Source organism: Sciurus carolinensis, unplaced genomic scaffold, assembly GCF_902686445.1.
Source record: "Sciurus carolinensis unplaced genomic scaffold, mSciCar1.2, whole genome shotgun sequence".
NCBI lineage: Eukaryota > Metazoa > Chordata > Mammalia > Rodentia > Sciuridae > Sciurus > Sciurus carolinensis.
The window spans coordinates 31,455-54,527 of record NW_025920262.1 but is presented as its reverse complement, the minus strand read 5'-3'; the positions used below and the strand labels follow the sequence as shown (position 1 = coordinate 54,527).

Here is a 23,073-nt window from a genome sequence, read left to right as displayed (position 1 = left end):
CCAATAGTGACTCATCCATATAAGTCAAACAAATCCTTCTCAATTCCAGAAATCAAATAGACCACAACAAAATAATGCTAGGTGATTTTAACTCACCTCTCTCACCACTGGACAGATCCTCCAAACAAAAAATTGAACAAAGAAACCATAGATCTAAATAACAGAATGAATAATTTATACTTCATGGATATTTATAGAATATACCATCCAACAAAGAGTGAATACACTTTCTTCTCAGCAGTGCATGGATCCTTCTCTAAAATAGACCATATTTGATGCCACAAAGGTAATGTTAGTAAATACAAGAAGATAGAGATACTACCTTGTATTCTATCAGATCATAATGGATTGAAATTAGAAATAAATGACAGAATAAAAAACAGAACTACTACAACACCTGGAGAATAAGTAAAATACTGTTGCATGATGAATAGATAACAGAAGATATCAGGAATAAAATATTAAAATTCTTAGAGGTAAATGAGATTAAAGAAACATCATATCAAAATCTCTGGGACAGTATGAAAACAGTACTTAGAGGAAAATGTATTTCATGGAGTACATTCAATAGAAGAAGAAAAAATCCACGAATAAATGACCTAACACTACAGCTCAAAGCCCTAGAAAAGGAAGAACAGAGCAACACCCAAAGAAGTAGAAGACAGAAAATGGTTAAAGTCAGAGCTGAAATCAACGAAGTTGAAACAAAAGAAACAATAGAAAAATTGACAAAATAAATAGTTGGTTCTTTGAAAAAATAAACAAAATTGATAAATCTTTACCCATGCTAGGGGGTATAGCAATACCAGATCTTCAACTCTACTACAAAGCAATAGTAACAAAAACGGCATGGTATTGGTACCAAAATAGAAAGGTGGATCAATGGTACAGAATAGAGGACACGGACACAAACCCAAGTAAACACAATTTTCTCATACTAGACAAAGGGGCCAAAAATATGCAATGGAGAAAAGATAGCCTCTTCAACAAGTGCTGGGAGAATTGGAAATCCATATGCAACAGAATGAAACTAAACCCATATCTCTCACCATGCACAAAACTAAACTCAAAATGTATTAAGGATCTCGGAATGAGACCAGAGACCTTGCATCTTATAGAAGAAAAAGTAGGTCCAGAGTTTCAACATGTCGGCTTAGGACCAGACTTCCTCAACAGGACTCCCATAGCACAAGAAATAAAAGCAAGAATTAATAACTGGGATAGATTCAAACTAAAAAGCTTTCTCTCAGCAAAGGAAACTATCAGCAATGCGAAGAAAGAGCCTACAGAGTGGGAGAAAATCTTTGCCAATCATACTTCAGATAGAGCGCTAATCTCCAGAATCTATAAAGAACTCAAAAAACTCTACACCAAGAATGTAAATAATCCAACTGACAAATGGGCTAAGGAAATGAATAGACACTTCACAGAAGAAGATATACAAGCAATCAACAAACATATGGAAAAATGTTCAACATCTCTAGTAATAAGAGAAATGGAAATCAAAACCACCCTAAGATTCCATCTCACCCCAATTACAATGGCAATTATCAAGAATACAAGCAACAAAAGGTGTTGGTGAGGATGTGTAGAGAAAGGTACACTCTTACATTGCTGGTGGGGCTGCAAATTAGTGCAGCCACTCTGGAAAGCAGTGTGGAGATTCCTTAGAAAACTTGGAATGGAAACACCATTTGACCCAGCTATCCCACTCCTTGGCCTATACCCAAAGGACTTAAAATCAGCATATTACAGAGATACAGCCACATCAATGTTCATAGCTGCTCAGTTCACAATAGCCAGATTGTGGAACCAACCTAGATGTCCTTCAATTGATGAATGGATAAAGAAAATGTGGTATATATATACAATGGAATATTACTCAGCCATAAAGAATGATAAAATTATGGCATTTGCAGGCAAATGGATGAAACTGGAGAATATCATGCTAAGTGAGATAAGCCCATCTCAAAAAACCAAAGGACGAATGATATTGCTAATAAGTGGATGATGACACATAATGGGGGGTGGGAAGGGTTAGTGTTGGGGTTGGAGTTGGGTTTAGGGAGGTGGCAGGAATGGAGGAAGGAAGGACTGTATAGATGGAGGGGAAGGGTGGGAGGGGAGGGGGGGAAGGGAAACAATGGCAGAATGAACCAAAAACATTACCCTATGTAAATTTATGATTACACAAATGGTATGCCTTTACGCCATGTACAGACAGAGAAACAACATGTATCCCATTTGTTTACAATAAAAAAAAGAAAAAAAAAATCTTTACCCATGCTAACAAAGAGAAGGAAATAGGAAACCCAAATTACTTAAATGTGAAATGAACAAGGAAATATCACAACAGAAATGATTGAAATACAAAACACAATCAGAAACTATATTGAAAATTTATACAACAGAATAGAAATTCTCGAATGCATTAACAGGTTTCTAGAGACATATGAATTACCTAAACTGAATGAGGAGGACATACACAATTTAAATAGATCAATTTCAAGTAATGAAATAGAAGAGGTCATCAAAAGCTTAACAACAAAGAAAAGTCTGGGACCAGAAGGGTTCTCAGCTGAGTTCTACAAAACCTTTAAAGAAGAGCTCATTTCAATTCTTCTTGAAGTACTTCATGAAATAGAAGAGGAGGGAACCCTTCCAAACTCAGTCTATGAAGCCAATATCACCCTGATACATAAAGTAGACAGGGACACATTAGGAAAGAAAATTTCAGACCAATATCCTTAATATTGATGCAAAAGTTCTCAACAAAATTTTAGCAAATCGCATACAAAAATATATTAGAAAGATAGTGCACCACGATCAAGTGGGTTTTACCCCAGGGATTCAAGGTTGGTTCAACATTCAGAAATCAATAAATAACATTCACCATTTCAACAGACTTAAGGTCAAGAATCACATGTTTATGTCAATAGATGCAGCAAAACCATTTGATGAAATACAGTATCCCTTTATGCTCAAAACACTAGAAAAAATAGGGATAGTGGGAACATTCCTTAACACTGTGAAGTTCATGTATGTTAAGCCCATGGCCAATATCATTCTGAAAGGTGAAAAACTGAAAGCATTCCCCCTAAAAACTGGAACAAGGCAGGGATGCCCTCTTTCACTACTTCTATTCAACATTGTCCTCGAAACTGTAGCCAGAGCAATTAGATAGATCAAGGAAATTAAATGGATACCAATAGAAAAAGAAGAACTCAAACTATCCCTATTTGCTGATGACATGATCATATATTTAGAGGAATCAGGAAATTTCACCAGAAAACTTTTAGAACTCATAAGTGAATTTAGTAAAGTAGCAAAATATAAGATCAATGCTCTTGAATCCAATGCATTTTTATACATAAGTGATGAATCTTCAGAAAGAGAAGTTAGGAAAACTACCCCAATCAAAATAGCTTCAAAAAACTAAAATAAAATACTTGGTAATCAATCTAACAAAAGAGGAGAAAGACCTCTATAATGAGAACACTAAAGAAAGAAATTAAAGAAAACCTTAGAAGATGGAAAGATCTCCCATGTTCTTGGATAGAAAGAACTGATGTTGTCAAAATGACCATACTACCAAATGTGCTACACAGATTCAATACAATACCAATTAATATCCCAATGATGTACCTTACAGAAATAGATCAAGCAATCATGAAATTCATCTGGAAGAATAAGAACCCAGAGTACCTAAAGCAATTCTTAGCAGGAAGAGTGAAGCAGAGTGTACCACAATACCAGAACTTCAACTATCCTACAAAGCAATATTAACAAAAATGCCATGGTATTGTTAGCAAAGTAGACAGGTAGATCAAAGGTACAGAATATAGCACATGGAAACAAACCCAAATAAATACAATTTTCTCATACTAGACAAAGGGTCCAAAATATGCAATGGAGAAAAGATAGCCTCTTCAACAAATGGTGCTGGGAAAACTGGAAATCCATATGCAACAGAATGAAATTAAACCCCTATCATTCACCCTACACATAAACCAACTCAAAATGGATCAAGGACCTTGAAATCAGACCAGAGCCCCTTCATCTTATATAAGAAAAAGTAGGTCCAAATGTTCTACACGTTGGCTTAGGATCAGTCTTCCTTAACAGGAGTCCAATAGAACAAGAAATAAAAGCAAAAATCAATAAATGGAATAGAGTCAAACTGAATAGTTTTCTCTCGGCAAAGGAAACTATCAGCAATGCAAAGAGAGAACCAAAAAAGTGGGAGAAAATCTTTGCCACTCATACTTCAGATAGAGCACTAATTTCCAGAATATATAAAGAACACAAAAAACTCTACACGAAGAATACAAATAACACAATCAACAAATGAGCTAAGAAAATGAACAGACACTTCACAGAAGATCTACAAGCAATCAAAAAATATATGAAAAAATGTTCAACATCTCTAGTAATAAGAGAAATGCAACTCAAAACTACCCTAAGATTCCATCTCACCCCAATTAGAATGGCGATTATCAAGAATATTAGCAACAATATTTGTTGGTGAAGATGTGGGGAAAAAGGTACACTCATACATTGCTGGTGCGGATGCAAATTAGTGCAGCCACTCTGGAAAGCAGTGTGGAGATTCCTTAGAAAACTTGAATGGAACCACCATTTGACCCAGCTATCCCACTCCTTGTTCTATACCCAAAGGACTTAAAATCAGCATACTATAGATACAGGCACATCAAGGTTCATAGCTGCTCAATTCACAATAGCAAGATTGTGGAACCAACCTAGATGTCCTTCAACTGATGAATGGATAAAGAAACTGTGATATATATATATATATATATATATATATATATATATATATATATATATAATGGGATATTACTCAGCTATAATGAATAGTAAAATTATGGCATTTGCAGGCAAATGGATAATTTGGAGAATATCGTGCTAAGTGAGATAAACCAATCTCAAAAACCAAAGGATGAATGATATCACTGATAAGCGAATGATGAAACATATAGGGGAGTGGCAGGGGGGCAAGAATGGAGTAAGGAGGGACTGTAATGAGAGATAAGGGTGGTGGGAAGGGTGTGGGGGATGAAAAAAATAACAGAACCAATCAAAAACTATTACCCTAGGTAAATGTATGAATACACAAATGGTATGCCTCTACTTCTTGTACAGAGAAAACTTGAATGAAACAAGATATATCCCAATGTTTACAATAAAAATGAATTTTAAAAAGGGAGTTTTTATATTACATTAAAATATAAAGTTCATTGTAATCTTTAGTTATTATTTCTATTTTTATGCAACTTTTAAAATTTCAAAATATTCAAAATAAGGTGCAACTCATTCTAGATTTTGAACTCATGAGAGCAGGGATCATGTCTGCCTTCTTCATTGTATACTCAGCACCTAACATTGTGCATGGTAGATGTTAGATAAATGAGTTTTTTCTTCTGTCCTCTGAATAATTTCCACTGGAGAGCATGTAAATAAGCTAGCGATTATATCTATTGCTAATCTTGTGTTCAACAGATATAAATGCAAGCAAATTTTTCTAAAAATTCCTTTTAAAAATTCATTAATTACAGTAATTATTATTCAGGTGTGATCATTAAATCCTTAAGATTGGAAATTATTAAAATGGGTATTGCAGTATGCTTTACTCTTTGCATTAGGATCTGACAGTTCACTAACGTAACTTCCTTTTATTTGAATTCTCCACTTTCCTGCATGGGTGGATTTCAGTGGTGCTGTTTATATTAGAGACTGATTATTCAAATTTAACTTCATAATTACAGTATGTTAATTGTTTTTATTTATATATAATTTTATTTTTAATTGGCACATAATTTTATATATTTATTGGGTATACTAACATTTCAATACATTTGTATATGTGTGCTGAACAGATGAGTGTAACTGGCATATCTATCACCTTAAATATTCATTATTTCTTTGTGTTGGGAACATTCACAATCCCTTCCACTAGCTGAAATACACAGTTAATTATTACCAATCTGTTACTCTTTAAAAGAAAAACAGGTTTTTAGCATATTCTAATGTCATTAAATTTTATTCTCTGAAGAGTGGTTCTTGTAGTCTTAAATTTTTCATGTATACTTTACAAGTCATTGCTTATACTGTATAGTAATCTTTCATGTTTAAAATTATTAATTTATATTCTGCACACTTATATAATCTATTTTTTTCACTTACATAATCTTTAAAGCAAACTCCATTGTTTTGTGAAGATCAACAATAGACCAATGTGTACTTCATGTGCAGGACATTCTCATATTCACTAAACATATACACATGAGTAAGAAAATTTCCCTACTACTGAGAAGAAAATGTTTCTAGATCACAGTCATGTCTTCTCATGTACTCTCATCATTATAGACAATGACTTTATATAACTTTTTCATGGATATTCATTGTTTTTTTCATATTGGCTTATGTTTGTTTTCAAAGTAGTGTTATTTTCTCTCAGTAAAAGAAGACCCAAAACTTAAAATTCAAGTTGAATTTGCAGTAGTTCCATATTTGTGAATTTAAACATCTGAACTCCACAGATAGGTATAATAAAATAATGTCATTTTACCATAGTTTTGTTAACCTTGTAAACATCACTTTTTATATACAGTGAAAAATTATTCTAATCAGACTCTCATGTACCAAACTGTGGGCTGTTGGCCTCATTATCCATACTGGGGTAAAAACATCTTTATTTGTTTCTGGATAGTGTTGTATCTTGTAGTTTTGCTTCATTATTCTGCACAGCTATTGGTAGTAGAAATCAAGAACTTATTAAATAATTATTTACATACAAGAGAGTACTTGGGTAGGTAGTATATGCTGATTCTAAACTTCCATTCTCTAATTTAATGTTTTTCATGAAAAACATATATATGAAGAGAAAAGGTAAAAAAAAAAAAAGAAGCACTTCTTTAGTCATATAGTAATATAATATCTATGAGTAGAGTTTTAGTTTATCAAAAATTGAATTAAGCACTTCTTAGTTGGACCTGCAGTTTTCTATATCATTTTAACTTGGTGTATGTCATTGTAGAAAAAGGAAAAAAAAAACAATTTCTTTGCAGGACTTTTTCTACTTTTGGTCATTCAAGTTTGGAAAGTTTATTGTTTTGTCTAAAGTGGTAAGTGATGCCAAGTCTAATCACCAAGTATCAGTTTTATTTTATTTGACAACTCCAGAAAAAAATGTATATTTGATTCTCTAGGATTAGAGTACAATGCAATATTTTAAGAATTTAATATGATTTATATACCTATAAAACTGAAATTCTGCATTATATCCTTTAACTAGCTTTTTATTTAAAGACATTAGCATCATCTATGCAAGAAATAAATCATTTTTAGATTATTATTGTATCTTCTACTATTGCAAATGGATTCTAGAAAACACTTTTAAGAAAATTCTTATTCTTCTGTTTACCATTTTTTAAATTTTGTTCCCTCAGTTTTATTTTCTACCTGTTTGTACTTTTTTTTTTTTTTTCAAAATTTTGGTGTTAAGGTTGCTTACTTTTTAAAATTTTCTTTTAAAATATACATTGGATATATTGAGTTTCTGTGACATATTTTGATATATTCCACATTTATACCATATACTCCATTTATTGACTCAATGCAAAAAAAGCAGTGAGTTTAAGGTTTAAAATGAAGGGTTTGGGAACTCAATTTTAAAGCTTTTAAGGAGGAAATAATAAGATTTACATTGCTGGTTTTGTGTTTGCATGTTTCCTGATCTATAGTAGAATGTAAATTGGTTTTCTTTTTAATTGTATTTTGGTCAGAGAACCTGAAAACAAATAGCATCTTGTTGGTTTCAAGTCTCCATAGGAATTCAAAGATCAGTCAGAAAATTATTTTATGATTTAGTTAAAAGGAAAATCAAATAGTAATTTTTACAAATTCTTTAGTATCTTAAAATCTAAGTCTGTGGTAGTTTAAATTTGGGGCCTTGAAATAAAACAAAGCATTCACTGCAGACCATTATCCAATCCATATGAAAGGTAGGTTGACTATTTCAATTATAAATACTTATGCTTTTGACCCTTTCAATATTCCAATATCAAGTATATTTTAAAACTTGATCAATGTTCAACAATTTGACTGTAACCAACTCTTTCTATTCTTAAACACTGCATAATTGGAGAGTTTTAGAAGTTGAGGAAGAGATAAAATTTTAAGAATAAATATTGAATTTATCATAGTTTTACTTGCAGTTAGAAATTGGGCTTGGGAAAATGGAAACCTACATAAAATTGGAAAAGTTTGGAAAGGTAAGTAAATTCTTCTTTTAAAAATGTAAGACTCTCTTGTTCATCATCTAAGTGTATACATCATCTAAGTGTTCACATACAAAATTGTGAACATGATTGTCCAAACAATTATATCTTGCTCTGAAAAGGTAACAAAATTAGGAGGATTGAAACTTTCAATTCTTGAAAGTATTCTATCAGTTTGAGAGGAAATGAGTATTTTTTAAAGACTGAAAATCTTTTATTAAAACACAAAATATTTTGCTTTCTTGGTAACACGACAGGCATCTGTTTTTTTTTGTTGTTGTTGTTTTTTTTTTTTTTTTTTTTTTTGCCTCCTACCAGTCTTCTGTCTGTGCTGTCATGGAAAATTGCATGAGTTAAAATTTCTGAAAAATAACTTTAGAAATAAAAACATTTCATTGAAGGGTAAGTAATTCTTAAAATGTGGCTTTTTCTTGAATTTGTCACTACCTGAAATGCTACTAATTTTGAAACATTCCATCTTCCACAGTAATAAATGCAAGAAAATAATAAGTAAAAAATAATAAATAAACAGTAATAAATAAAAAAGATAGAAGTAATAAATAATAAATAGCAGGAAGGAAAATAACAGACAGTTGATAGGGAAGCTTCTTTTCTTTTTAAAAGAATTAATGTATAAAGATTTTGAAAAGTTTGGAAACCTGAAAACAATGTTTTTGATTTAACAGTATAATTATTCTTTCATTTAATGTGCTCAGTGTCATTAAGTATTCATATACCATTACAGGGAAAGCACCTTTTATTTTAATACTATTGATCCAAATCTTAATTTGAAATAAAGCACAAAAAAGTAAATTAAATTCTTGCTTTATACCTTTAAGGCACTGTTCGGTCTTATAAAAACATGGAAGCTATGTGCATGTAACTGAAAGTCATTTTTGTCATAAGAAAATCTAATACTGGATTTTCTGGAGTTTTCTTTGCAAGATGGAATTCAACGTGCTTAGAAATTAGAAATTCAGTTAGGGCTCTTTATTGTTCTTCATTGTTCTTCCAAAATATGTTTATAGGGTACATATGCAACAGTTTATAAAGGAAGAAGTAAGCTGACAGAGAATTTGATGGCATTAAAAGAGATCTGTTTGGAACACGAAGAAGGCACACCCAGTACAGCTAAAGAGAAAGTAAATTTATTTAGACTGTTTTAAAACCAAAACTCTATAATAGTAATTATAAAAAATAAAGCAGAGAGAAATAAAAAGTGACTGGAAGATATAATTAGACCATTAAAATTATTTCTAAAACTAACATTCAGTAGAAAGAAATTAATATTCTTAATGTATATTGAAATACTATGAAGTCATTAAAAGTACTGACATAGATAATTATCTGATAGGGAAATTTTACATATTGGTACATGGGAAGGATGGTAACTGTAAATTAGCTGCATATGTTAAATATAAGAAATAAATGAGCTATATAAAAATATGTCATGATACAATTTTATTTAAAAATTGAATTATTCAAATTTGGTTTGATTCAGACACAGTGGTAAATGCCTTCATTCCCAGTGACTCAGGATGCCGAGGCAGGATGGTATGTTTGAAGCCAGCCTCAGCAACTTAGTGAGTACCTAAGCAACTTAGCTAGACCCTGCCTTAAAATAAAAACTAAAGAAAAAGCAGAGGGGCTAGGGATGTGACTCAGGTTCAATCCCTGGTATCAAAACAAATAAATAAATAGATAAATAATGTTTGAGGCAACTGATTAGCAATATAGCAGAAGAAAACCTACCTTGAACTGTATATAAATTAATCCCAGAGTCTCAAACAGTTAACATTAAGAAAAAAAAAAACATAAGATGGTGAGTTGTAACATTAGAGTTGACCTTAGGTACTATACTGTCAAACTCAAAATCATAAAAATGGTAAAAGTTGATACCTTCAGTTTTTCTACCATTCATCCCCTTGACAAATTGCTGTTTTTAACTTGAGATTATTATATCACTTGGTTTATATGCTAAACTTACTTAAAGTTTTTATAAAATTTGGACCTCCACAGACTAAACAATTGGCTTTCATTTCTGTTTTACAGTTTCACTCTTAAAGGATTTAAAGCATGTAAACATAGTAACCTTGCATGACATTGTTCACCCAGATAAACCTTTGACTCTGGTCCTTGAGCATCTGGTAACCATTTAAAAAATACTCAGTATTTAATTTTTCCTTAGTAATAGAAAGTCTGACATTTTTAACAGCCCCAGGTCCATTGTTGTTTATTTATTGGTATTTAAATAGATTAGGTGGTGCATTATGTATCTTTTCTTGACAATTGTCTTTAAAAACTTAATTACTATTAAGTTAATCAGCCATGCATTCTGAAAACTGTGTTATCATGTAGTAAAATGCTGTGCTTGTTCATGGTAAAGAGCTAAAACAGTACATAGATTACTGTGGGATCATCATGAATATGCACAATGTAAAGGTATGTTTATTGTGTAATGTTAAAGTGTAAAGAAAATGAACTAGATTGCACAGTGAAATATATCAACCTTTTAACCAATCTTTGGAATTTTCTGATTGGCTTTTTTACTCAACTTCTGTTTATTATCCTATAGCTTTCCTGGGATCATACCTTTTTGTAAAACTGCTTTATTTTATAAGTCTTCTAAAATGTTTTTGATATTTTATTTCACATTATAACTGATTGTCCAACATGTGTAGAATAAATCTGCAGGTATATTTTACTTTCTGAAAAAATCCAAATGATCGGTACATTTTGCAAAAGGCCACCTTTAAATGGTGAACTGTCCTGGTATATTTAAAATTGTATTAAATTATATAATAATAGTGACTTTTCAGGGTTATGAATTATGAATAAGTGTTATAAGTAAGGCCAGAAACATGTAGGTATTGTGATTTCTTTGTTTGAAGTAACTATCTATAATGTCAGATGGAATAGTAATATACTTGTGTTTTTGCAGTACATCTCAGAATTCAAATAATGCTGAAGAAGTTTGCTATAATAATCAGATACAGAAGGAACCCTTAAATTATTAGATACATAAAAGCACTTGACATACTTGTATTCTTATGGACTTCATTGTTCTGAGTGGTATATTTTACATTTTCAAAGATTTTATTTGTACAAAGTTCAACAGTTTATAGAAACCTATTTTGAAAATAGACTGTCCCATCTTGTGTGTTTGAGACCTTTATAATTCTGTAGATGGTAAATTAGTAACTTCAAACTCACATTTTTTTAAATAGTGAATTTGGTAAATATAAAGGGAAGCCAGTTTCTGTTATTGAAAGAGAGGTCTGAACATATGGCTAGCACATTGCTAAGAATTTTAGAACAAGCATTTACAAGTATTTCCATATACATTTCATAAGGATTGTTTTCATCATAGTTTATATTTTCCTTTGCAAGGTGTTGTGAAGCTATTTGTACATCTTCTCAGTTTTTAAAATGCTGGTTCTTTCTGCTTTTATATTAGCACTAATTTGGAAAGTAAATAGTCTTTAATTATCATAATTCAACAGAGGTTTGAGAAGTCTTTTAAGTCAGGTCTAAATAGTTGGAAAATATTTTATTTTTTGTTAAAATCGCATTTAGTGTTTTCCAAATGTAAAATTTAATAGAAATATACTGAAAGGTAGCTGTGTTCACCACTGAAACCCCAAAGCAACCCAACAGAAGTATATTAAAGTAGTAACTTCAGAGTTTTCAAAACAAATAAATATGTGAAGTCTGAAGACTTCAGAGCTTACAATTTATTCAGGCCAGGCATGGTGGTGCAAACCCACAAACCAGCTGCTTGGGAAACTGAGGTAGGCATATCACAAACTTGAAGCCAGCCTGAGCAATTTAATGAGACCCTGTCTCAGAATTCAAATGCAAAAGAGTTGGGGGCACAGCTCTGAAATAGAGAGCTCTTGAGTTCAATCCCTACTACACTCCTCCAAAAAACCACCAGAGGCAAAACTGTCATTCATCATCAGCTGCCTTGGCTTATTTTTGGTATTAAGGTGTCACTTTTCATCTACAAGTAAAATGAAGGTAATTCTTGAGTCTTCAGTACTTTAGGTTATTTTTGGTAAGCCCACAAAATCAAGATGTGTTCCACATCTCCCTTTTCATCACAATACACAAAATACCTCTACCATTAGCCTTAGAGAAATTGGTTTTTTCAGAGCAGTAGAGTGCATTACCCCTTTTTGAATCACAGCTGATTTTGAAACTGAGTAGGAATTGCTAAAATTAAACTATCCAGGAGGTAGATGTTAAAAGATGATTGAGTTATTTTTATAACCCATAATTTGCCAAGGTATGCAGCCCTATTCTCTCTGAAATCTGAGAATTTACATAAAGCCACCAAGTCCAATGCCATATTTAAAGGTATTAACCCAGATCACATTGTTTTTTAAGGGAATAAGTGCCTGTGTTTGCCTAACATACTGGAATTTTATAACCAAACTATAAACTTTAGTAGTATAGAGGATATGTCTGTTTAAGCTGCTTTCGGTAATAAATGAACTATTGCTATGAAAACAAAATATTGTTATATTTATAATACTTATTTTCATGACACTGTTGACACAAATGATAGATGCTTCAATTGAACAATATGAACTAAAATTGAGAAAACAACTCAAAATGGTAAAGGCATACTCCTTAAGATGATATAATGTGTGTAAGAAACCTATGAAAACCATGCTAGACATGGAAATTGACATAAGAGGATTAATTAAGCAAACATAGTGTCTCCCTGCAGGGTAAGAGAGAAAATGAAAGGAAAAGAGAAAGGGTGCATGCAAGAGAGAGTGTAAAAAGCCAGGAGGAGACAGAAAGAAAGTGAGTAGGAGAGAGAAAGCATGAGAAAAGATGGCAGGGGAAGCTATCCTTAAGCAGTTGAATTCCGCCTGGCTAATAGGGGACCAATAATGGAGAAGGATAATTGCAAGCTGACTGATGAACAAATAGCTAGCTAGGATGTTCACAGACTGACAAGGAGTTTGGAGGTGAGGAAATAGCTACAGTGGAAATAGTAGGGAGAGCAACAAGAAATTGGGAGGCAGGGAAATAAATGCAGCATAAGGAGTGGGGGAGCAGCTTTATATTACAATGTCTTTTTTTTCTTTTACTATTCTAAGTCAGTTGCTTTTCTACTTACCATAGCTTATGCTAATACCAAAGTTTATCTTGATATCTGTAAGACTAATTTTTACTTTTTTTGCTTTTGTAGCTGTTTCTATACCAAATTCTACATGGGTTAACTTATTGCCACAGAAGAATGGTGTTGCATTGATACTTGAAACCACAAAGCCTTCTCATTAATGAAAAACAGGATTTAAAGCTAGCAGAATTTGGTATAGAATGATTAAATATTTATAAATTCCTCCAGGTGGTTAGGTATAAAAGAAAAGCCATTGTCACAATATGTTATCACTTTCATGTGAATTTGGAAATTTTCTCTGATCCCACTGAACAACAATTGACAGAATTTTGTGGATGGTTTATGTTGGTTGTTAGTAACAAATACAAAAAGACGTGGGTTCCCAGGTGTGGCCCAGGGACTCCAGGTTTCTGATACCCTTTCAGGGAGTGTCCTGAGGTAAAAATATATTTTCAGAAGTGAACTAAATGCTATTTGCTTTTTTCCCTGTGTTAATATTTGCACTATTGATCCAGAAGCAATAAGGATAAAACTGCTCTTTCTTAGTATATGTTTAGGCAGTGCCACCAAATTATATCATGGCATTCTTCACCATTGTACATTGTTAGAGACAAAGTATCAGTTACACTTAAATTTTTTTCCAAGCAGTAAAATACATTAATTTTATTAAATTTTTATCCTTGAGTAAATGAGTAGTACTTTTGTGTTGTATATGTATAATGAAATGGGAATTATATAAAAGAACATGGACTGCACACAGAAATACTACAGTTATCTCAAGGAAAAGTTTTTGGGTGATTATTTGGCTGCAAGCTGAACTAGCCCCCCTTTTTCATTCATGGAACAACATTTTTTTGTACCAAAAATGACCAACAGAAAAACTGTGATTATTCAGATTTAGATATTTGGCTGATTTTTCTTCAAATTAATGAATTGATCTCATCACTTCAAGGAAATCAACTGCAGGTATTTCTTGCCAATACTAAAATTTAGGTTTAAAAATGCAAATTATATTTTGAATTTTTTGATCTTCTGCTTTAAACTTAATATGTTCCCACTACTTAGTAACTTTTCTGATGAGGTCAGTTGTGATTTTAAAAAATAGAGGTTTTTATAAATTTTGAATAAAAATTAAAAATTTCAATCTATAACTCAAGAATAAATATTTTTCCAGTTATCAGCACCTCATATTATATAATCATGCCTGGTAAAAGATTAATTTAAAGTGCAATATAGACCAGTGAATTTTAACAAAAGTATGAATAATTTATGGATATAATTTAAGTTACCATATAACCTTGAAGGAATAACTTAATCTAATAATAATATATCAAAGAATATCATCTGCAGTAATTAGAAAATACTATTAAAATGTTTCTCTTTTCCCACTTCATATCAGTGAGATCTGATTTTCTTCATATAGCTATATATATTATGATATGTTATGATATGGAGTAAAGCAACATATCACAATAGATAGAAAGCAAAAGCAAATACAGAATACAGCTGTCTTCTATCAAAATAGACTCAAAAATTTATTGAAATGTTAAAAAAGACCATTCATAATTAATTTTTTGAAAAAAAGTGTTTCTTAAAAATGTTATTCATGCTAACATGAGAGGTGTTTTTAATGCATAACTAAATGTTTTAATTTTTCTCATATTTTATGGCAAACATCAGCAATAATCTATAAAAGTAAAAATACTTGGGGTCCTTAATAATTTTTAAGAACTTAAAATGAGTTCCAAGACCCAAGAATTTAAAATCCACATCGGAAAGGGGGTCCCTTTATATGCTTGCCACAAAGACTGCATTTATAATGTTCTTAGTAATTTAATTTTTAAATAGTTATTTAAATTTTAGGCAATCTTATTTTAAGGAACTTCAGAGTAAAACAAAATTACATGTTTTTTTGTTTGTTTGTTTTGAGCAAATTGTTTCTATTAGAAGGGAAAACTTTGTAGATTAGCTTTGAAGTTTATTTACTCTAGAATATTTTAGTAGAATTGTTTTCAAAAACCCATGAAGTTTTCCAAAATTGCATTTATAATTTTTCACAAATTATTCCAGTAGATTCACTTTTGGAAAATATCACTAAATTTTACAAGTATGAGTAGTTCAGGTTATTATACAAATTTACTTTTTAAATGGTGAATTTATCTTTGGCAATTTGCATACTTCTACCCACTTAGTGTTTTGCTATTTGTTTGAAGCATAAATTCTTATTTTTATTTCTTCCTTCAAAAGGAAATGAGGGGGCCAACTATGTTTAAACAAAAAATATGTTATTTACATTTGCTTGCATAGATTATACAGTCTTCTTAAAATAGTTTGTCATTATTTCCCTTTTAATCATCCGCATCCCTCCTTCTCTCTTTGTCAAACTGCATTTACTATTCTTTGATAAAATTGAAAAATGAATGGCTGTGAAAGAGAAACATTTGTGAGTATTTGAAATGCAAAGAAATGTCAAGGACCATCAAAAATCCACTTTTATCTGGGAATTATCTGAGTGCTTTAAATTTTGCCTCTAATTTTTTTAAAGGAAGGAAAGCAAATTTTATCTGCTCAGAGGTCAGTAAGAAATTCTGATTACTGCCAGGTGCATTGATGCATGCGTACAAACTCAGTGGTTTGGGAGACAGAGAGAATGATTGCAAAATCAAGAACAGCCTCATAGAGTTAACAAAGCCCTTAAACAATTTAGCAATACCCTGACTCAAAATAATAGCTCTGTTGTAAAGTGGCCCTGGGTTAAATCCCAAGTAATAAAAAAAGAGGAAAAGAAACAAACAAAAGAGAGAGAAAAAAATTCTGATTTTTCCATGAGATAATATAATCAGCTTTCTTGCTTTTGTTATTTATTTATTTTATTGCATAATAAATACACTTGGGGCTACAAGTGAGAGTCAATTCAGTTTGATTCTTCATACTGTTAGTTGTTCTTGATCCTTCTGAAAATTCTACCCTTTTTTCATGACCAATGAAAATCAGAGCTCTAGGAATTACAATATAGTCATTTTCTATAATGATAAAAATTGACTTGTGTAGAATCATGTGACAGTTAGTTGAGTTTAAGAGATTATTTATTTTATGTCATACCAATACCAAAATTCTGGTTGTAGACCAGAAACCTATTTGGACAAGCATGCTAGTTCATGATCTTCTCAGGAGCAGGAGAATAAAGTATTGGGGGAACTACCACTGGAAACTTGCAAAGCTGTAGGATAAGCAAATTTATAGCTCTGTTCTTTTCCTCCATATAACTCAGTCTTAGCATCTGAAAGATAAATCAGAAAGCTACCTCCCATCATATTAATTATCAAATATTATAGAAAATAATTTGTTATACTTGTTTCTCAAAGCTGAGAGATTAATAGTAAAATTGATAATAAATAAAATGGTGTCAGCATCATTCCAGTTACCATTGGCCAAGATTTAACTTTCTGGTGTTGCTTATGCAATTTTTATCCCATGTAATAAAGTATTGATTTAAGTTTTTGATATTTTTCATATTTTAATCAGATATATAAATTTATGTCATATAAAGTTACATGTAATAGTAATCTCAGCCTTAAAAAATTCTCTTGTTTGAAATAAAATATATGGCAAAAATAAATTTATTTTCTTAATCTACCTTTCAAAATTGCTCCTTCTTCATGAGATCAGGATTTAGAGGTTTAGAGATAATAACTCTAGTACAAATGATGGATAAAGTTGAGAACTCTAGTCTTCATTTCTGGATAATTAGTGTATTCCATATTAAATTGACAAAGGAATGGGAAATGTTTTACATTATTTACAGCAATTAGTAATACTCAAAAGCAATGAGGTCTCTCTTAGTCTAAAATTATACATGTAACAACAAGAGCACAGAATACATTGTAATTTCTCTTCCATGGAAACCTTTTCTGAATGGATTTCTGCAAGGAAATTGTCAGTAAAACTCAACTGGATTATAGATTAATGACTTCAGGATATTTAATAAAAATAGTATAGGAAGTAAATGTTAGAATTAGGTTAGAGGTGATAAAAGCTTATAACTGTGGCAAGTAAAATTGTGTATCTCAGTGTCACTGACCTATTTTAGATTAATTTAATTTCAGCTAGAAAATAATTCTGGCACTTTGACTTATGGACAAAAGGAAAACATTTTTAACTTTCTTTAAGATAAACTAAACATCTACACCTTATACCAGGTACATTAAGCACATAAAAGTATGTAAAAATTTGTGGTCTCAGAATTATTGTATTTAATTTAATTATATAATGATATGCTGGCCCAAGACCACAGGTGCTCAGCAGAATTCATAAAATCAATTTTGTTGAAACTTCAAGATGCCATTGAGTAGCCATCTCAGTATCCCTGTGAATGAAGTCATGATGAGGATAGGAACTAAGAAATTCTCTATATTTTTAATGGATTTCAGTATATTTAATTTTTTGTTTTCTTTTCCCTATTAAGGACTAGCCAGATCCATGTCAGTTCCCACAAGATCTACTCAAGTGATATTATCACACTATGGTATCATCTACCTGATGCGCTTCTTGGTTCTGCAGAGTACTCAAAACAGATTGACAAGTTGTAAATATATACAGATGCAAAATTACTACATTTATAATTTTGATATCATGTAGCTGATAAAACAGGGCATACTAATAGTGACCTTAAAAGAGTTGTAATTTTAAGGAGCCACAGCATAAGCAGTGAATAAGAGTTCTGGTATGGTATCAAGATTATCTATGTTTAAATATCAATTTCATTATCCAAATCACTGGCCTGTGCCTTAGATTCCACATTTAAGTAAATGGAAATATTTAACAACAACTACTTTAATGTTCTGTACAAAATGTTAAAGCCAAATTAATTAACATGTAAAAAAACTCAGAAAAGTATTGATTGACACAGTATTTGAATGCAAAATTATTTTATCATTATTTAATATTCATCAAAATCTACCAGTTTTAAGTTGTTCTAAAAAGAATAATCAAAATACTGTAACCATCTTTCTCAAACATCACGTTGACCTTGGTATTCCCCAATTTAAATACCTCTGTGGCCAGTGCACTTATTAAGCTATAAAGTGTATTTCTTAATCCAGAACTTAGAGATTTCCATAAAATGTCTGTGAATACTTTTTCCAACAATTTCAAACTATTTCTCAATGCAAATATCCCCTTTTAGCTAAATGGCCTATTCACTATACTTCAGAAAAACCTGGGTTTTCCCATCTTTGCTTCTTGTGTTCATATTAATACCCCAATTGCCTGCTCTGCTGCTCTAACTGGAGTCTGGACCTCATAAACTTCTAAACAAAGCTTTTCATAAATCCTCTCCTGAATACAACCTAGCTTTGGGGTGCAATTTCTTCCTCTGACTGGTGGTTGCATTTATTTTCTGTATTTATGTACCAAGTCATATACTTCTCTCATTGTCTTGAGCAATTTTATAAAATCTTGTTTTGTGTAACATATTTTTCTCTTTATAAAATTCCAATAATATGTATATAACATAAAATTTTCTATTTTAACAAGTTTCATGTATAGTTTTCAGACCTTAAATAAGTTTGCATCATTGTCCCCCTATCTCTGTCTTCAGAACTTTTATCTTTCTGGCAAAGCTGAAACTCTGTATCCATTAGACAACTTCCTATTCCACCCCTTTCTGCAGTCCCTGAAAATCACCATTTTTTTGTCACTGAAATTTACTGAGTACCTTACAGGAAAGGAATTACACAATATTTTTTGTAACTTACTTATTTCAGTTATTTTTCTTAGTATAATGTCTTCAGGGTTCATCCATGTTGTAGAATGTGTCATGAGGACTTTCTTTTCAGACATTTACATACATGCCAAAGTGTTTATCCATTCATCTATCAAAGGGCATTGGAGTTGCTTCTGTATTTTAACTTCTGTAAACAATGCTACTGTGAATGTGAGCATACAACTATCTGTTCAAGATTGTGCTTTCACTACTTCTGGGTCTAGATCTGGGAGTGGAATTGCTGGATCACATAATAATTCTGTTTTTAACTTTTTGAGGAACCACTGTACAGTTTTCTATTTCAATCATGTCATTTTACTTTCTGTATAACATTTTAATATTTAAAATTAGATATTACATAATTTTTAAATATTTGCTAGATTGTGAGATTTTAATGGAAGGACTGTCTTAAATTCCTGTATATTCACACAACTCCTAGATGATAGTGTCTCTACATTGAGCCTCCTTGTTTTTCTTCTCTTACAAACACACACACACACACACACACACACACACACACATATCACCCTGCATCTGCATATTGTCTCTGCTTCATGCATTAGAAAGTGTTGAATTATTTGTTTACCTTTATCCCTGTTACCTTATGCCTTAGCTCATTCCACAATCATCTCCCAAATTACCACAACAGTCTCCTTATTTTTTGGTCCTCCTTCCTGTCTTGCCCCTTTCAACCCATAAGTCTTTATAATTTCCATCATTTTAATTTCAGTTGAAATAAAATATCTAATAAGTGTAAAATGTTCTCTAAAGCCCTTTCTCAGTAATGCTTATATATATGTGCATAAGGATAATTTACATTAATATGTATAAATTTCTATGTATATTTATTTATTTTTTTAATTCAGGAACTCCAACTCAGGAAACTTGGCCAGGTGTTTCTTCAAATGATCAATTCAAGAACTTCAAATTTCCAAAATTTAAACCACAGCCTCTAATTAACACATACCCAAGTATTTGTTTTAATGAAAATGGGAGAAATTATATGATTCTTTTTAATTTCTTAAAGTATTTGCCACAACAAAATTTCCATACAAATAATAATACACACAGTTCTTAAATATTTTGGAACCTAATGTAATTAAATTTCTCATTTCCTTTTTCATATTAATTATATAATTCAGTAAGGAAAAATTAGTAAAGTATGTATGAAGTAGCATTGAGTTGTAAATAAAATGAGTGTAGAACCTATGTATTAGAATTCTACAGTTTATCTAAGTAGCTCCTATTCCCAGAAAGAAAGCATTAATTAATGCCTTATTTGGTACCATAAAGATCATGATACATTTTTGTTTTGCTTTCTACAGAATTGTTCTCTATTTACTCACAAAACACCTAAGTGTTATAAGTAAACTTTTGACTCTGATGCTTACATTATATGACACATATGTATTTTGTTCAACTTTAACTGACATAATTTGTACTTGAAGAATATAAACTGTGGTTCCACAACAAAGTGTAATGCCCTGAATGTCAGCAGTTCAGTTGAAGTTTCTTCTCACAGCTCCATCCAGATCAGTCTAAATCTCCCAGTAAAATTGATCTGAATATTTTGACTTGTGGAATGCATTAAATTTGTAGTAACCTAGAATAATATTAAAAGAAAACTTTGAGATTTATATAGCAATCAGAAAAAAGCAAATTGAATAAGACAAACTTTAGACTTTTACTCAGCATTTACAGGATATTTTTAAATTTAAGACTACCTTCTGACAGAGGTTGAAAATGAGAAACAAATTACAGGTGCTTTTTAAAAAAATTATATTGCATTATTAATACCAAATTTCAGTTTAAGGTAGTAGCACCAATCTGTTCAATGTTCTTCACTAAAAATCTGAAGGTAGTCTGAGGACCTGATACCTTTATGCCATCGTGAAATAACAATAAAGGACAGAGAGAATAAAAACCTGGTAATGCATTTTATGAGGTCTCCCAACCCAGTAAGTTCTGGAACAAATACCATGTGTTTTTTGTTCTTTTGGGTTTTTTAAATTTTTTTATTTTTTCAGAGAAACACCTGCTTGCACGATGCTTTAAAGCAGAGTTTGGGGAAGGGTTCTGAAAAGGGATTACTTCCTTTGGTTTCATCCTGAAAATAGTCAAAAAAAAAAAAAAACTTTGAGCAGGGCTATATAGACTTATAAGTGCAATGTGTTTATGTTGGATCTCTATATAATTTTAAAATGCTCTTTTTTATTATTGTAAACAAATGGGATACATGTTGTTTCTCTGTACATGGCATAAAGGCATACCATTTGTGTAATCATAAATTTACATAGGGTAATGTTGTTTGATTCATTCTGTTATTTTTCCTCTTCCCCCCACCCCTCGCACCCCTCTTTTCCCTCTATACAGTCCTTCCTTCCTCTATTCTTGCCCCCTCCCTAACCCTAACTCTAACACAAACACTAAACCCTCCCACCCCCCATTATGTGTCATCATCCACTTATTAGCAATATCATTCGTCCTTTGGTTTTTTGAGATTGGCTTATCTCACTTAGCATGATATTCTCCAGTTTCATCCATTTGCCTGCAAATGCCATAATTTTATCATTCTTTATGGCTGAGTAATATTCCATTGTATACATATACCTCAGTTTCTTTATCCATTCATCAATTGAAGGACATCTAGGTTGGTTCCACTATCTGACTATTGTGAACTGAGCAGCTATGAACATTGATGTGGCTGTATCTCTGTAATATGCTGATTTTAAGTCCTTTGGGTATAGGCCAAGGAGTGGGATGGCTGGGTCAAATGGTGGTTCCATTCCAAGTTTTCTAAGGAGTCTCCACACTGCTTTCCAGAGTGGCTGCACTAATTTGCAGCCCCACCAGCAATGTAAGAGTGTACCTTTCTCCCCACATCCTCGCCAACACCTGTTGTTGCTTGTATTCTTCATAATCGCCATTCTAATTGGGGTGAGATGGAATCTTAGGGTAGTTTTGATTTGCATTTCTCTTATTACTAGAGATGTTGAACATTTTTCCATGTTTGTTGATTGATTGTAGATCTTCTTCTGTGAAGTGTCTATTCATTTCCTTAGCCCATTTGTCAATTGGATTATTTGCATTCTTGTTGTAGAGTTTTTTGAGTTCTTTAAAGATTCTGGAGATTAGCGCTCTATCTGAAGTGTGATTAGAAAAGATTTTCTCCCACTCTGTAGGCTCTGTCTTCACAATGCTGATTGTTTCCTTTGCTGAGAGAAAGCTTTTTAGTTTGAATCTATCCCAGTTATTAATTCTTGCTTTTATTTCTTGTGCTATGGGAGTCCTGTTGAGGAAGTCTGGTCCTAAGCCGACATGTTGAAGCTCTGGACCTACTTTTTCTTCTATAAGATGCAAGGTCTCTGGTCTGATTCCGAGATCCTTAATCCATTTTGAGTTTAGTTTCGCCCATGGTGAGAGATATGGGTTTAGTTTCATTCTGTTGCATATGGATTTCCTATTCTCCCAGCACCATTTGTTGAAGAGGCTATCTTTTCTCCATTGCATATTTTTGGACCCTTTGTCTAGTATGAGAAAATTGTATTTATTTGGGTTTGTGTCCATGTCCTCTATTCTGTACCATTGATCCACCTTTCTATTTTGGTACCAATACCATGCCGTTCTTGTTACTATTACTTTGTAGTAGAGTTGAAGATCTGGTATTGCAATACCCCCTGCTTCACTCTTTCTGCCAAGGATTGCTTTAGCTATTCTGGGTTTCTTATTCTTCCAGATGAATTTCATAATTGCTTGCTCTATTTCTGTAAGGTACATCATTGGGATTTTAATTGGAATTGCATTGAATCTGTATAACACTTTTGGTAGTATGGCCATTTTGACAATATTAATTCTTCCTATCCAAGAACATG

General features: G+C 31.8%; 1 pseudogene; it reads left to right on the top strand.

Moving 5' to 3' along the window:
- Positions 1-18,026, top strand: part of LOC124975366 (cyclin-dependent kinase 17-like) — a 33,846-nt pseudogene extending 15,820 nt beyond the window's left edge.
- The last annotated feature ends 5,047 nt before the right edge of the window (positions 18,027-23,073 follow it).